Raw genomic sequence first — 16,805 nt, forward strand, 5'->3', positions numbered from 1 at the left:
GATGCCTTTATGGCGCGCATAATAAAAATGACACGTTTTTGCACTATGCAATTTATTTTTAAAGGCTTTGACTTATGAAACCTTTTTTACGCTTTGCAACTTACAACATAGCTAATTAAATAAAATAAAATTATGATAATAATTTATTTTCATTCCATATTATAGAAACAAACGGAACATTGGTTAATGACATGTTTTCTTGTAAAGTCTCATTTGTGGTATGTTTATGTAATTCCTGGGTGACGTGTGTAGTGTATATGTGTTTGTGCATGTTTTTAGTGTGTGCGTATACGTATAAGCATTGAACAGTTTATAATATTATTGACATGATACCACTTTTAAATTTGAGCAGTGAATTCGAAAAAAATGTCGATGTTAGAATTTAAAGAAATATTATTGAATGTACGAAGAGCGCAATTAAGTGGGAAATTAAATGCTTCATCTGTTTTGTAATAAAGCGTGTGGAATAGCACTGTAATATGAGTTTTACAGCGGTTTTTTTTACTATTTTTGGCAGATTTTCACGCTGCCCGAAACTAGTGAAACGATAGCATCCCAATAGGGTATCATTTCCTTAAAAAGCTACACAGATGATGATATAGGCACTGAGAGAAATTATTTTCCTCAGGGCCTCCTGTGTAGAGTTAATATAAAATATATATAAATATATATTTATATCAGTTCACTTCTTTCGCGGTGTAGTGACTGCGCCCCATAATGCAATTCTTTCGTCTTCTCTACCCCCTTCCCTTCCTACTCTTTCAGCCTCACAAAATACCCCAATAAGGGATGATGTAGTCCTCACTGGTTTCGCACATTACATTCTTCGAATCTTATGTAATCACAGTCCTTTGAATGTCTTTAATTGACTCTAATTGGCTTTTATCGTATTTGGTGACCAGATTCTGTTCCCTTCCCTTCCCTCATCTCCCTCATCTCCTGCCATTCATAGTCCCACTGGCTCCGGGCAGTTTAAACCCATGTGGGGTTCCACCTATCACCGAGATCTACAATTATAGGCGCTATTGCGTACTATTTTCTCGACGAAATGTGTTCCACTATTAAAACGCGATAATCGGTTCGGGTAGATCGGATTTTGTAATTTCCGGTCAGTTCTGAGAGCGTTGGAGGCCAAATTGAACGTACAAAAGTTGAACTGATTTTTGTCGATGGGGTGAAGGGGAGATAGGAGGCTTGCTTATAATTCTTCGCAAAATGAAACCCGCATCAAAGCAAATCATCCCATTACTCTAAGGCAGTGTCTGCCAAACTTTTTTACTTCACGGCACACTGGGGAATGGGAATTTTTCCGCGGTTCAGCCAATAAAAATGCCTAAAAAAGCAAATTTACTATTAATATGAATAAAGGAAACCATAACGTTCATATCAATTTATTGTATTGTGCTCACTCACTCACACTCGCACTCTCTCACGCTCACTCACACTCACACACACCCTCTCACCCTCACTTAAACTCACACACACTCACTCACACTCACTCACACTCAATACGCTGTGTCACTGTATACCATCGTCATTGCATTCCTTGCGTGTGTAGGGTCAATATATAGAATTTTCACTGACTACTTTCACTGGTATTTCTATATAAAATTCTAAATGATTTAATTAATAGTCCGTTATTGATAGAATTGATAAGCTTCCGGATTCCATAACGTAATACTAGAAGTCAGGATTTATTTCAGTGTAGAAATTCTGGGACTAACTACCATATGTATTCCTCTTTGCCCAGAATACTTATGAAGGAAAACAATTATACCATGTCAGTGAACATTTTCAATTTATCTTTAAACAAATATAAAATGTTGTTAATGAAGCAATTCATTTTTGTACAATAAATAATGTATATTTCTTAATATTCATATGTAAAATCCCCGAAAAAGGGCGTTAATTAATAAATAGATATTTATTCAGATGTTGAATTTACTTAAAAGTGATGAATTTTGAATGATTGGAATAATTTTAAATTAACAGTTTTGAGACTTCTTCCTTTGGGGCACATCTGATACTTCTTGCGGCACACAGTTTGGCAGACACTGCTCTAAGGATTCAGTTTTATAGTCTTTAGGTACAAACGAAATTTGTAGTAAGAAAATAGAAAAAAATCAGCTCGTTTTTTTACCCTCCAACTCTTAAATTCAAAATACCTCTTATATTAACTGTGTATTTCCACTTGTTTGTAAAATGTTTATAACACATGGGACGACTTGAAGATAGAGATGGGTTTTATTTATGTTATCTTTTGGTATTTATTATTGTTTTTGGAGAGAAAAGTCGAGGGTGATATAAATCAAATACAGAGTAATAACGGAAAAAACTCATATTATTTTGGGACGTGATTTAAAGGGGTAAAAAAACCTTGAACAATTTATTTTTAAAGAAATTGTTAAAGAACAAAGTGCATAAATAACCTATGGGTTGATATTTAGAAGAAGATGCCAACCTGTCTGTTTTTTTCTTTCAAATATTTTTTTCAATTGTGATTTTTGTTACTGCCGGCTCTAAATTCATCGTAGTTGGAAATTTTGACGAGAAATGGTGCTAAATAAATGATCTTTTTGTTACTTTTCATTGCTAAATAAATATGTATTTATAACACCTGAAAAATCTCAATGAATCTATCTTTTTAATAACTGACTATTTTCCTCAATGGTTTTTTGTGGCAAAATACATAGAAATTATAAAAGTATGTATAATATAATTCTGTTACGCACAATTTATTTCTATAGCTTCCTTTGTATGAAAATTCACATAAAGGAGCACAATAATTTGAGCAAATAATCAAAGAACATGTTTATTTGCAAACCACTCAAAAGTCTAGAGAAAAAAAATCTTTACATCGCGCACATTTATCTGACGTAGGTACCTAATATATTGATACCTAGGACTACTTTTTATCTATCTTATCTTTTGAAAGTAAATAGAGTATTTTTAGATAAACTTTAATGTTCTTATTCGCCATAGGATCATCTCAACGAAAACTGGGGTACCTTTACCTACTTAGTAGCTAGAACTGTTATCTTGAGAAAATAAATAAATTACATCATCTAAAGACTTTAGCTGATAAAAAAAGCTAGCGCTGCTGAAACAATTTTTTATTATGAAAAAATAATTGTCATTATAAATACTAATTCTGATTCACATTCATAAATACAAAACACAAGAATTAACATCTTACACTTATGTGAGTAATACTAGATCTCAGAGTCAAAACAAGCAACAACAAATTCAACATCTGGGTAAAAAGTTTCCTTAAACAACAAAATACCATTTTCACGCAAAACTCAAACAATATTAAAATTCAAATAAAAATCTGGATACAAAACTTAGGGAGATACTGACACTTCTCAACTGAACAAAAAACGCCATATATTATATTTAAAATTATTTCAAAAAAATACTATGATATATAAATTAGTTACTTTATTTTAGTAATACCACAAAATTTTAATAATATATAAATGAAATTAACCCCTGAGATCCCAGTGAGGATATCATTTTATATATTTGTTACAAAAAAGATTATAAAACACTTATTAATATTATTATATCTCCTGAACTGGATACACACGTCAGATCCATTTGAATACATCCATTTGGACACGATCCAAATTAGGTGGACAGACATCCGAGCCGAGCCACGCCGATTCAGGCTATTTTTACTACCGAGTGAACAAATCGAACTGCAAACGTAAAATAGGGTTTAAAAATGGTTCACGTTTATTCATCTAAACACTGAACTAAAATTATTGATGGCTAAAAGAATATATCTAATTATATAAAAAAAAAATATATATATATATATATTTATATTATAAATATCAGAGATGTGCAAAATGGGTACCCAAACCATTTGAAATGCAAAATGGAAATGGGTCAAAACTTTTCCATTTTAAAATGCAAAATGCAAAATGGGTTTTAGAAAAGCATTTCAAATGCAAAATGCAAAATACCTATTTTCAAAATGCATTGAAAATGCAAAATGGTTTCTCAGGTCAAACAATTAAAATAATTATAGAATTTTTAAACAATTTTGTCATTGAATAATGGACATCAATGTAGAACAAACATATTACATGATGGTTAATCCAAAAACACCACGACTACAGATTATGAAACCACAAAAAATTTGCGCGGGACTAATGGTGCCGACGTAAAAACATAGAAACTGCTATCCAACATTTAATATTACAGCGTCATGGCCCCATGTTCAGTACCTATTTGAATCAGTATTTTTTTGTAATGGTATCACGTACAAAAAATACTGATTCAAATTGCCAGGGCTCCTACCAGGGAGCAACTTGACAAATGTAAATTATCTCTCATAGCGAGGATATTTGTGGCTTATGAAAAAAAGACGAGTGGAGATAGTAGGAAGAATGTTGCAAAAAAGCATTTAAAATGGAAAATGCATTGAGAAAAGCATTTAAAATGCAAAATGCAAAATAGTTTTTAGAAAAGCATTTAAAATGCAAAATGGAAAATACCCATTTTGCATTTTGCATTTCCATTTGAAATGGATTTATTTGAAATAAAGCACATCTCTGATAAATATATATAATTATACAAAAAATATATCTAATTATATAAAAAATATATCTATTTGTATAAAAAAATATACATAAAATTATATTTAATTAGAAAAAAATGTATTTTGAACATTACGCTAACGCCACTTTTTTGTTTCATATAAAAAATCACAAAGTTTCATGATTTTTTATCAAATTGCGGTGGGAGGCGGAGTTTCATAGTGGCGTACATTTTACTTCATATGTGTTTAACTTAACGATTTGACTATAAAGCGCGTTTTTTTTTCTTTCTAACACCGTTTAGATCATTTATTTATTGGATGATTTTTATAGCGCCGCTTTTGTGAGATATCACCTCACATATTTCTCACCATGACAGGGAGGGAGCCGCAACGATTTCTATGGTACCAAATGAGCTGTTTCCAATAGCGAACAAGTCACCTCTACGGGTAATTGCTGTTTGTTCGCAAAACCGAACAAATTAGTTTCAGGGGTTAAGCTTTTCAAATAAAGAAAGTTAAAAAAGTTTGCCAGATAGATGGCAGGTACTGATAAAAACAATTATTAAATTATTCACTTAGCGAAATACAGTATTGTTTCACCAAAAAGAACTTTACCTCGATGTCAACCTACATTACGCAAAACATAAGACTAACTAACTAAATAACCATCACGCCGTTTCACTGAAGGGGTAGGCAGAGCGATCGGACCACCAAAAAACTCGGTCTTGGGACACACTTCTTGCCTCATTCACATTCATACATACTCTTCTATTATTCTAACTCTTGACATGGCCCGACTCAAGTATCTGGTTCACTTGATCGTATCATGTTTTCCTCGGGCGTCCCCGTTATATATTCTCCTTACACTCCTTTCTTTGTTTATACGCTTTACATGCCCAAACCATGTAATCGTCCCTTTCTTAATCTTACTCATTACGCTTACATTAGCCTTGTATTCTTCGCGAATCTTCACATTTCTCACAAGATTATACATGGTTTTACCACACATACGCCCCAGGGATCTCATTTCTACAGAATTCTGCCTCTTTCTAACTAACTAACTAACCATCACGCCGTTTCCACGCAGGGGTAGCCAGACAGGACGGACCGCCAAACAACTCAGAGTTGGCACACACTTCTTGCCTCATTCACATTCATACATCGTCTCATACATGCTCTCTATCTGATTTTATTATTCATGCTAACCTAGCAGGACAGGACTTTTATTTTAAAAATTATGACATTGCACGCATAGGACACCATAGTAAAAACATTGGACATTGCATGATTTTACATCTGGTATTTTTACCCCCATTGCAGCAGAATTTGTTTGGAAACAACCGCATTTTTATAAGTGAAAATTCTATTATATGTAATTATACATATAATTCTACTTCTATCACTATATTATAATATGTATAGATAACTTTACTATTGTAAACCTTCTACTGATCCAAAAGTTTAAAAGCCTTCATATACTTTGCCGTCAATTTAAAACAACCGTTTGAGATAAGTACTTTCATAATTGCAGCTGGGCGATAGCATAACCCAAAGGTTATCCCATTAGTTCTTGTTTGTTCAAGAGTGCATCAGAGCAAAAGTGCATTTGACTGCATTCAAACCAAACAACAACAATAATGACTAGTTTATGAGGGCTGATACTGCAACTTAGGGGTGGGGCTTGCAGGGGTGATCAACTTGGAACCCGAGCGCAAAACTCGTCCCGAGGAACTATTTGTTGGCGTTCGTTCTAAATAGATATTCAAAATCTTTGCATTTTCTTGTCGCAGAGCGGAAAACCCGGCGTGGGCAATTTTTGAAAATAGTTTTAAAATGTAACGTTTTAAATTGTTTCAGCTGTGTTTAATTACTAGATCGGAATAGCCATGTACCCAAACTTACACTTATTTATTTATTTATTTATTTATTCATTTTTTTGGGAAATCAACAGTTTACATTTTTACAGATTGTACATAAGTAAAATAGCCAAAATAAAACCAATTACGGATTTCCTCCTTGTGACTTTACGTAAGACAGCATTAGAAGAAATAATTAAATTTATGAGAAATGTGAAGTTATAATTATATAAAATAAAAGAATTGTATAAAATAATAGAGCAAAATAATACAACAAATATAAAGGGGAAAAAAAACTAAAATTTATATATCTTATCTTATCTTTATCCTTCGAAAAAAATATCTCTCGCCTAACCATATTTACAATCTTTTTATTCAGTTTCACAAATAAATACGTGAATGAGAAGAATTTATAAAGTAGGTGGTTTTTCAGTTTTAAGAAAAGTAGTACATTATTTGTAGACTTGTATGGTTATTGACAACCAAGTAATAAATGCTATTTTCATGGGAACCATGTTAAAAAATCATGTCATTAATATATATTATGGAATATATGTTATATAGTTTCTATTATGGAATAAGATAGGAGCGTAAGGAGGATATATGATGCAAATGCGAATGGTAGTAGAAGTCGGGGACGCCCGAGGAAGACATGGCATGACCAAGTGAATCAGATACTCGAGTCGCGCCATGTCAAGAATCAGAATAATAGAATAGTAAGTATGAGACGATGTATGAATGTGAATGAGGCAAGGAGTGTGTGCCAAGACCGAGTTGTTTGGCGGTCCGTCCTCTCTGCCTACCCCTGCGGGGAAACGGCGTGATGGTTGGTTAGTTAGTTTAATAATTATTTCATTTCCGTTACTTAGTTTATATCATGGAATATACGTTATTTAATTTAGGTTATTCAGTTTACATTATGGAATATATGTTATTTAGTATATATTATGGAATATACGTTATTTAGTTTATATTATGGAATATACGTTATTTACTTTATCATAATTTTATTTTATATTTTGGTAGAAAGCAGTAACATTGTGGTTTGACATATTAATGAAATGTTCACATGCAGCAAACAATTTGTGTACAGTACCTTTGTTTATAACCACGACATTTATCCAATTTTATCCATGGTTATAATTCGGTAGAAATTCGTGGTTATAAAAAATGTTATTATATATTCAATAATTGCAAAATCACTTTGTGGTGTCATTTTAATATAAATAAAACAAATAAGTTTAAACACCAACATTTTATCAAAAAGGATCGACACGTTTCAAAACCAACCTACAGACAAAAAATATTACAATTAGTTATTATTAAGAAAAAAAATATATAACTAATTATTGCATTTATGTATGTGTATAACAAAAATTATATGAAAGAATAACACATTTATGGATATATTTATGATCGTACGGAGCAATAAAATGTAGTCAAGTTTCAAGAGGATTAAATATTTCATATAACGCTTTCTTTCTTCATCCACAAATATAAGAACATATCACTTCGCCTAATCTCAAAGAGGCCTCTACCGCAAAACTGTTGACAAGCCCTGACCTCAGGAATAAGCCTAATTTATTAGGGTCGCCTAAAGGCCTGTGTAAATATCGCATGTGCAGTAGGTACATCATTACTTTATCCATTCGGCTTTAATATTTAGTAATTTATTTTTATTTAAAGGTTTCAAAAACAATATTAGTGTTTGACAGATGTGGTGTTAAGTGACTAATTTTTATCACACTGCTTCAAGATGGTAAGTCGAGATAAGGACTATGGATTAGGTCAAGAATACCTAAATGCATTATTTTTTCCCTTACGGTCGTTTTACTGTTTGTAGGTAGGTACCTACCTACCACTTCAAGGTCCCTAAAATAACTATTAACCCCTACAGCATTTTAGGGTCATATATGACCGGGCGTCCATATTTTATAAAAGTATAATATATGAACTAAATATAGAAGAACACAGAATAATTAAAATATACACCCCTATGAAACCAAAGGTTCGGACCGCATTTGAGAAAATTGATGAAACTTTAGGAATTTTTTTATTAACAGTTTTTATATAAGTAAACGTTAAAAAGTGAAATGACCATAATGTTTATAATACACTTTTCTAATAAAATGTGTATTTTTTCGTTATCTGTTATTTTTAAACCTCTTTTATGTTTAATTACAAAATTTAAAAAAATAATATGCTTACCTATTTGTAATGATAAAATTAGTATAAAAAAATTATATGTAAAAATGCAAAAATCAGTAATTTTAAATACATGTAGGATAACAAAAGATTTTTAAATATCTATGTTGAGGGATCAGTAGGATTTATAGGCCCTGTTAGGAATTCTACCGAGCCGAACCCTCTGATATGAAAATATCTGGAGTCGGTGAATTATTTTCCCATTTGATCTCTGGTGAGTTGACGTGTTGTTCTTGTATTGTTTTGTATTTATTTTGCTTATATAATGCACTTGCATAATGTTGATTGACTAGATGATCATTTGTGGAAAAGTGTGTGGAAGGGTTTAGTTTTTCATATGGGGAAGATTTAACCCGGACATAAAACAGTATTTCATCACCTTTCAAAAAACACTTTTTTCCAAGAAATATTCCACGGAAATGCACTCAAAATCTCAGACCTTCTGATTGCATTTTAAAGAAATATACTTGCAATGGTAAATATGCCAGATGATTGAATAAAATAATAATATTTGGATGATTTGTATAGCGTCGTTTTTGTGCAAAATCACCTCAAGGGCGCTGTACAAATAAATAATACATTTATACAATGATTTATGTTATTACTAACTATATTTGGAGATAATATGGAGTACCATACTTACCTGGTAGGTCACGTTAAGATTTTTATTTTTTTCTTTCCTTTATTCGTAAAATATATTTGAATACAGTTTTTTACACGCTTCCCGACTACCACACTATACACATGTCCGTATTATGGTAGATTAACACTTAATTAACATTTAACTAATTGTTTATTAGCGAAATTTAGATACAGAATTTAGGACATACTTGGGAAGCTAATACTATGCATCCGGTTTTGACCACGATAGTTCCAAAATCAAGAAACTTACAGCTCTGCCACCTCTGTATAACATATAATATATTTATCATTATATTAGAGGTAAGTAGTTGAATGTGTTTATTATTTTTCGGATACCCTATATACATTTAATCACAACATTTCGTGCGTAACAGGGCAGGCAGTGCAGAACGCATTTCCAATGTCCGCATGCAAATCGTGTTGCAGTGAAGGGTGAACAGGGAAAATAAATAATAAATTAATACAATTATGTTTGATTGACGTTAATTTGGAACATTTTTTTTCAACTTTTAATGTCCCAACATGCATTGGTTCTGTGGATTAGCGGATTTGATGTAGCCGAATAGAGATAGGAAAGCGGAAAATTATTAGTACATGATATTCAAATCTGGTCATAAAAGTGCAAGACTGTTCAGAACAAAGAGAGGGAAACTATGGAGATGCAACGGATACCATGATACCTTGACCGGTAACCGGAGATCCGACATACGCCTTGACCGGATAGCCAGATATCTGGTGGCCGGATATCCGGCCTGTACTAAGCTTGATGGCCCTACACACGATGCGACCTGCAGAACCCGACATGTTAAACCACCGACTGAATTATTATTATTCCGACGGCCCGATAAGAGAATAAAAATTTATTTTATTTATTTATTTATTGCATCTCACTATACATAAAACAAAATTTTTTCATATAAAAATCAACCTCACTTGGACTAAGCCTGTATCGAGGTTAACAATTTACATTTGAGTGAAGCAACCATAAGAGTAATCACAAACATAAAGTAATTCTATTTACAAACACAAAATAATTCAAAATTAAAGAAAAAATAAGTATTAGATGTGTTAGAAGATGGGTAATTTTACAGTATATTGTAACAATATTTGAACCATAACTAATCATTAATCATTATTCAAAAGAAAAAGCAAAGTAGATAATAAAGACAGATAGGGTGACATTCAGTTTTTAGCAAATGGGACTTATATATAATCTCATTATTTAAGAAAGGATAAGGCAGAAAAAATATTAAGACAATCGTTTGTCAATAATAATTCGGTCGTTTGTTTTGCCTACACATGATCCGACTTGCAGAAACCCGACACGTTGGCTTCTGCAAGTCAGATCGTATGGAGGGCTTTAGAATTGTTTGTGCAAGATATGATATGAGAGTTGTGCGACTTCATTGGTTGTAAAGCTTGACCTTTTTCACAATAATTTGCCATTCAATTAGTAAATTTTAAATACTTGTTACCTACAGTTTATTTATATTATAACCATCCGGTTTTATCGCTGCCCCAATGATCTAAATATCTACAATGATGATACGTTACATTCTCTTTGAATATGTAACACTATTATTCTCCTATTGTGTGATATTAAAAACAATAATAAATCAATAATTAATCCAGTAACAATGACTGGATGGTTTTGATTGAACTGATTGTGATCTATTAGATGGTATTCTATTACATTCCAACTAAATTATTAGATTCCAATTTACTTTAGGTTAACTTAGAAGATTACATAAAAGATTGATTGAAGTCATAACAGAGGAAGACTGCCAACTTAATGGAATTTAAACCTACTTTTATGTTTCAAGCACTCGCTTCAGTTCAGCATTTTGATAGCCAACCTTCGATAGGAAAGGGCATTATAGTAAGGGAAGGTTATAGAAAGGGAAGAAACTATAATATATGATGTAAAATATACAGTAATATATAATAAATATATAATATATGATGTGAAATATAAAATAATATATGACAAATATATAATATATGTTGTAAAATATATGATAATATACGTTAAATATATAATACATGATGTGAAATATATAAATTTGTAAGATAAATATATAATATATGATGTAAAAAAGACAATAGATTCATAGTAAACAGAGTAAATAATAACCTCTCAAATTCACATTGAAATATTCATACCCTCCATGACGTGTCATGTTGGTAGATTGCTAATTTGCTATTTAAAATATTCGAGAGTATTTTTATAGATGTTTATATATCGTAATTCACATTCAATAGTATTATTCAGACGACACATTCGAGACAGTAGATTGAAGTGTGCAATATTGATATTAAATATCAGAAGATTTTTTTGATATGTGTAGACGACTAAATATCGTGTGTTACATTCAATAGTATTATTCGAACAACACAAGCGATACAGTAGATTAAAGGAAGCAATATTTTTTATAAAATTTCAGACATTTTATTTTTATTTATATAGGCGTCTATATATCGTAAGTCACATTCAATAGTAATAATGTATTAAGTTAATTTCTCAATTTGACCCTGTGTGATTTGTTGTATTTTTAATTTGTAATAAAATTACCTTTTATTTTCTTCAATCGTTGTCTTTGTCATTTTTGATGTAATAAATATTTTATATGATATACATATTAATCTTTTTAAATGGATTATTGCTTATACGGAAAAAATAAACACATTACAAATGAAAAAAAAATATGAACACAGCAAATTAACTGACACTTCTTCACTCCTGAAGTGTGCTCAAACTATAAAAAAAAATATATTGTCTACACCTACCTTTTGTACTTTTACATTGTTATTTAGTTATTTTTTCATTTTCATTATGTTGTTTTTCTCGCTTTATTTTGTTAATCTTTATTCATTTTGTTAATATTTTTTTACATACGATAATTTTACACTACATGGAAGCCTCCGTGGTCGAGGGGAAAGGCTCTCGACAAGCAATTCGGAGGTCGCGGGTTCAACCAAAACCTCCTAGATCACAAGGCCGGGACAGTGAATCAAATCAGTCTCCTAACTTGCATGGGAACCTCTAAAAATGGTATTTACATTATTTTTTTGAAAAATTAACTAAAAAAAATTAAAATGTTTTAATAAATAATTTTTTTTTGCAGAATCTCACACAAGTTATGAGGCTGCTTTGAATGAGTGTCCCGGCCTTCTGATCTAGGAGGTCTTGGTTCAACCCGGCGTGCGCAAGTAAATTTTATTTGTGTTATTTCACAATTTATTCCAATTTGTTCCAGAGTGGAATAAAATCTCAGTATTGCCCTGTCAATACTGAGATTTTCATTAAGACGACCATTTAAAATTGAAACGTTGCTTGAAATGGCTTTAGCCGTGTTTAGTGATCAGATCTGTCTTGTAATATTCAAAATATAAAATATAAACATTTTATATTTTGATAAAAACAAAGATTATTTTTATTTATTTATATTTTCAAGTATACAGTAAAAATGTGCATTACAACAAAAGTTGTAAGTCAATCTTTTGAAAAATCTTCTATTTTTTGGCGGGAACAGACATCATTATTCTTCTCAAGAGATGATTCCGTTTCTGGATGCATTCTTTCCCCAAAGACACAAAAAATACAACAAGTATTTAAAAAGTACTAACCAACTGTACAAAATTGTTAAAAATTTCGTACAAATGCAAAAACTTTTTTACTCAGAACTATAAAATTCAAGGACAACACTGGATTGTTGTAGACATGCAATGAGGAATCTTTCAAAGGAATATAAATGTTTTATTTTCACTGTTAGTAAAAATGTATTATCATTTCTATGACACATAATATTGTACTGAGTATTTGGTATGACTTTGTTAGTGCAGTTTATAATTTGCTTGACACTACAGTAACTTGCTAGTTTTTTGCGGCCCGTAGGCTGGATAATCAGAGAGCATTCAAAAATTTTTCAGTATTCATCTGCACGCTCAGTTGCGCGCATGCGTCCTGTAAGCGCGTCAAACGAACAATACTTCGAAATTCGAAATTCAAAACCGGCGTTCTATTCTATATTCAAATTCTGACAATTGAAAATCGTGTGTAATAGGTGCGTTTAGTTTTGTGCGCTTTGTATTCTAATGCACAAAAGGACGTGAAGTAATTTTTAATTTTTTAACAATAGAAATCAGTTGTTTTAAAATTTGTTCAAAAAACTTTGTGAAACAAAAACAAACAAAACTTTGTAGTGATTCTATTTGGGATTTCAGTTTAAACTTTTAAATGGTGAGTTTTTTTAAAATTTATTATTATTTTATACTTAACAACATCGTCTTCATTACCAATTTAAAAGTTGCATTTTGTTTCTTTGAGAGAAGTGACGCATGTTTTTATTGACATAAACAACATTATTTTTATACTTATTTATGCAAAAACTGTGATTATGTACTTATGGGAATAATATTATATTTATCACATCATTAAAATCACATGAACATTATGAGAATATTTTTTTTTATTTGTTTGTAATAGAATTATGACGGAACCTCAAACGAAATCTCATTTTTACTTTGTCCTACAATAGCATAAAAATTGTATCTCCATTATTTCTTATTTTTAATCTCTAGAAATATTTTGAGATGCAGAATAATGGCGACTCTCTTAAGAGGCGCATTTTATTTTTAAAACCTTTTTTATCAGTTAGATAAAAATGAGAAGTAAGTTAGGCGGCCTCCGCGGACGAGGAGTAAGACTCTCAACTAGAAATCCGGTTGTCGCTGGTTCAAATCCCGGCGTGCGCAAGTAAACTTTATTTGATTAAGTTGAGATATTTCTCAATTTATTAATTTAAAATAATATGTTGCAGAGTTGAAGATTCTCACACAATCGCTCTTGTGTATAATAACACCGTTCCGAATTGTAACGTTGCTTGAAATGGTTATAGCCATTTTCAGTGACCCTATCTGAATAGATACTTTTCTACCTTCCTCTTCTATATCTCCTTCTTCTACGTAGTAACTCAAAACATACTCCAATTGGGAATGTCTTAGTATCACTGGCTCCAGATGGTTTTGAGCAGTTGGGACTTTTGTGCGGTATTCGTATTAAAAAATATATCGTTTTCCAGAAATATGAATATAATTTATTTCATTAAAAACTAAAAATTTTACTTTTTTTCTTCACTTTCTTTTGATATAATAATATTAGAACACTTTTTAAGACTAGTTTTTTTTTTCAATTTAACCCAAACTAAGAACCTATTTTACGATAAAAGGTTCTTATTTTGGGTAAAATTAGAAAAATTAAACCTTAATACATTAACATCAATAACAATGACTGCCAAGTAAACAATCAAGTAAATTTTTTACGAAATATCTAAAAATTGAATTATTTTCCATTTCCGAATACTAAAATATGTACTTCTCATTATTATCTTACTACATACTGTTTTTTTACCGTGTACCTATTTTCTTTATATTTACACACATCTTTATATCTATTTTAATTTCACTTTCTTTTTCGGTAATGAATGAATGCAAATCTAAGCGGAAATTAACCCACTTCCCGATATCTGATTGAGCTGAAACTCGGCCAATAGAATCGTTGTCAATGATAATGCATTCTATCAACTTTCAACAACGTACACTCACGTGGACATATACGAATTTCTCTGAAATCAGATGACATTATATCAGTTAATATACGAAACAAATGTCCGGTCCTACACGATTGGCATTTGGCGAGGTTGGTAGAGTTTTCGACCCTAGTTCCTGTGTAGGAAGGTTCAACCCTCAGTCAAATAAAAAAAAAATTAAAAGACTCTTAAAAATTGATGTACCTAATATAATTTTAAAAAACTTTGTTTTTGTACTCAATTTATTCAAGAACTGACCAGTTTTTGTGATTTTGTATTTAATGGGCACAATATTATATGCATTAATTATTTGTATTTAATATGAATTAATAATAATAATAATAATAAAATGGCATTTATATAGCGCAGTTTAGTGTCATTTCACTTCAAGTGCGCTTAACTACTCGTATAACAAACTATAAACTAAAAAACTGGTAATTCAGTATTAGTGGTTCTTAAAATTATTCCTACAGTGTGCCTTACCCAATACAGATCTAATATTATAACACTAAATACACTGTTTATACAAAGTGATGACAAAACTTAGAATAACAATAACAGCAGGACAGGACAAAACACGAATATTAAAACTAAAACATAACCTAAAACAGGAGGCAGTTTGTAGATATTTTAAAAATGTACAATAAGGAGACAACCGAAACCAAACAATTACTGGAAGTTTTAGAATATGGCTTATTGTAAAATATTGAAAAGAAGTTAAAATTTATAAATGGTAAGATTTTTAAAATAATTTTGTTTTTAAAGCCCGTTTAAATTCAGCCGAATTCTGGAGATTAGTTAGAGCTGAGTGAAGTCTATTCCAGATGAGAGATTACAGGGCCTGTTACACTAAAAGAACGATCATATCATCATTCACATACAATCCTAATCATCCTAACAATCCTAAAATCACCGTTGAACTTCATTCCAAGAATAAATTTAAAAAAAATTGTTTACACATTGTATCTCCTTTATTGTTCCATGCATCCACTACTCTATTTGCAAGGATATCAATCATGTTGTGGAAGTTTGTTTCATGTATCCACTACTCTATTTGCAAGGATGACAATCATGTTGTGGAAGTTTGTTCCATGCATCCACTACTCCATTTGCAAAGATAACAATCATGTTGTAGAAATTTTTTCCATGCCACCACTACTCTATTTGCAAGGATGACAATCATGTTGTGGAAGTTTGTTCCATGCATCCACTACTATATTTGCAAGGATGTATTTCCTTTGAAGTTTGGATGCAAACGGTATTGTCATATTTTTGTTTAGTGGTGAAGATTTTTTGAATGCCAGGGCAACTATAACGTCCAGATGAAGTTTCAATCAAGTCACCCCTTCTTTCTTTTTTTTAAACGTTGGTAATCTTAGTTCTTTGAGTCTATCTTCATATAGCCGGTCTTTTAAAGTTATTGGCATTTACTCTCTCTACCAGATATCTTTCGCAAAATATTGACTCCATATTTAGAAATCATATTCCAAGGGAGGTCTCGCCAATAATTGGACGTACAAATACAAGATATTGGTAATCATTTGGTTTATTTATTTCTTACAGAAATCTTTATATATGAATTCAATTCATTCAATTTTATTTTCAGTTAAACCTATTTAACCTATACCTATTTTACTACTGAATGAATCATGTATTACATGTATATAATTATACACAAATTTCGACTACCATAATACGGACATGTGTCTAGTGTGGTAGTCGAAAAGCATGTAAAAAACCTGTATCCTAATATATTTTTATGAATAAAGAAAATTAAAAAAAAAAAAAAAAAAAAAATGAATTACCAACATTTTTTAATCTACCAATGTTGTACCGCAATGATTCATTCAGAGCGTCTGTTATTATAAACAATATCACAGAATATTAAAATACATTACTAATCTTCTGTGAGCATTAAAAATACATAATTGTATATTTTCTAAATATGGAATGTGCTTCCTTACA

At 31.0% G+C, this 16,805-nt stretch overlaps 1 protein-coding gene across 1 annotated transcript in view; it reads left to right on the forward strand.

Annotated features, from left to right (window-relative positions):
- Positions 1–13,202: 13,202 nt before the first annotated feature.
- The window catches only part of LOC149411917 (facilitated trehalose transporter Tret1-like), a 168,242-nt gene continuing 164,639 nt past the window's right edge, over positions 13,203–16,805 (forward strand). Inside the window, exon 1 of the mRNA XM_089646476.1 lies at positions 13,203–13,492. The gene's annotated coding sequence lies outside the window, so the exon portion shown is untranslated. The remainder of the gene's footprint in view (positions 13,493–16,805) is intronic.

This window comes from Hesperophylax consimilis, chromosome 24 (genome assembly GCF_061612785.1).
Source record: "Hesperophylax consimilis isolate HC1 chromosome 24, BYU_Hcon_1.0, whole genome shotgun sequence".
Lineage (NCBI taxonomy): Eukaryota > Metazoa > Arthropoda > Insecta > Trichoptera > Limnephilidae > Hesperophylax > Hesperophylax consimilis.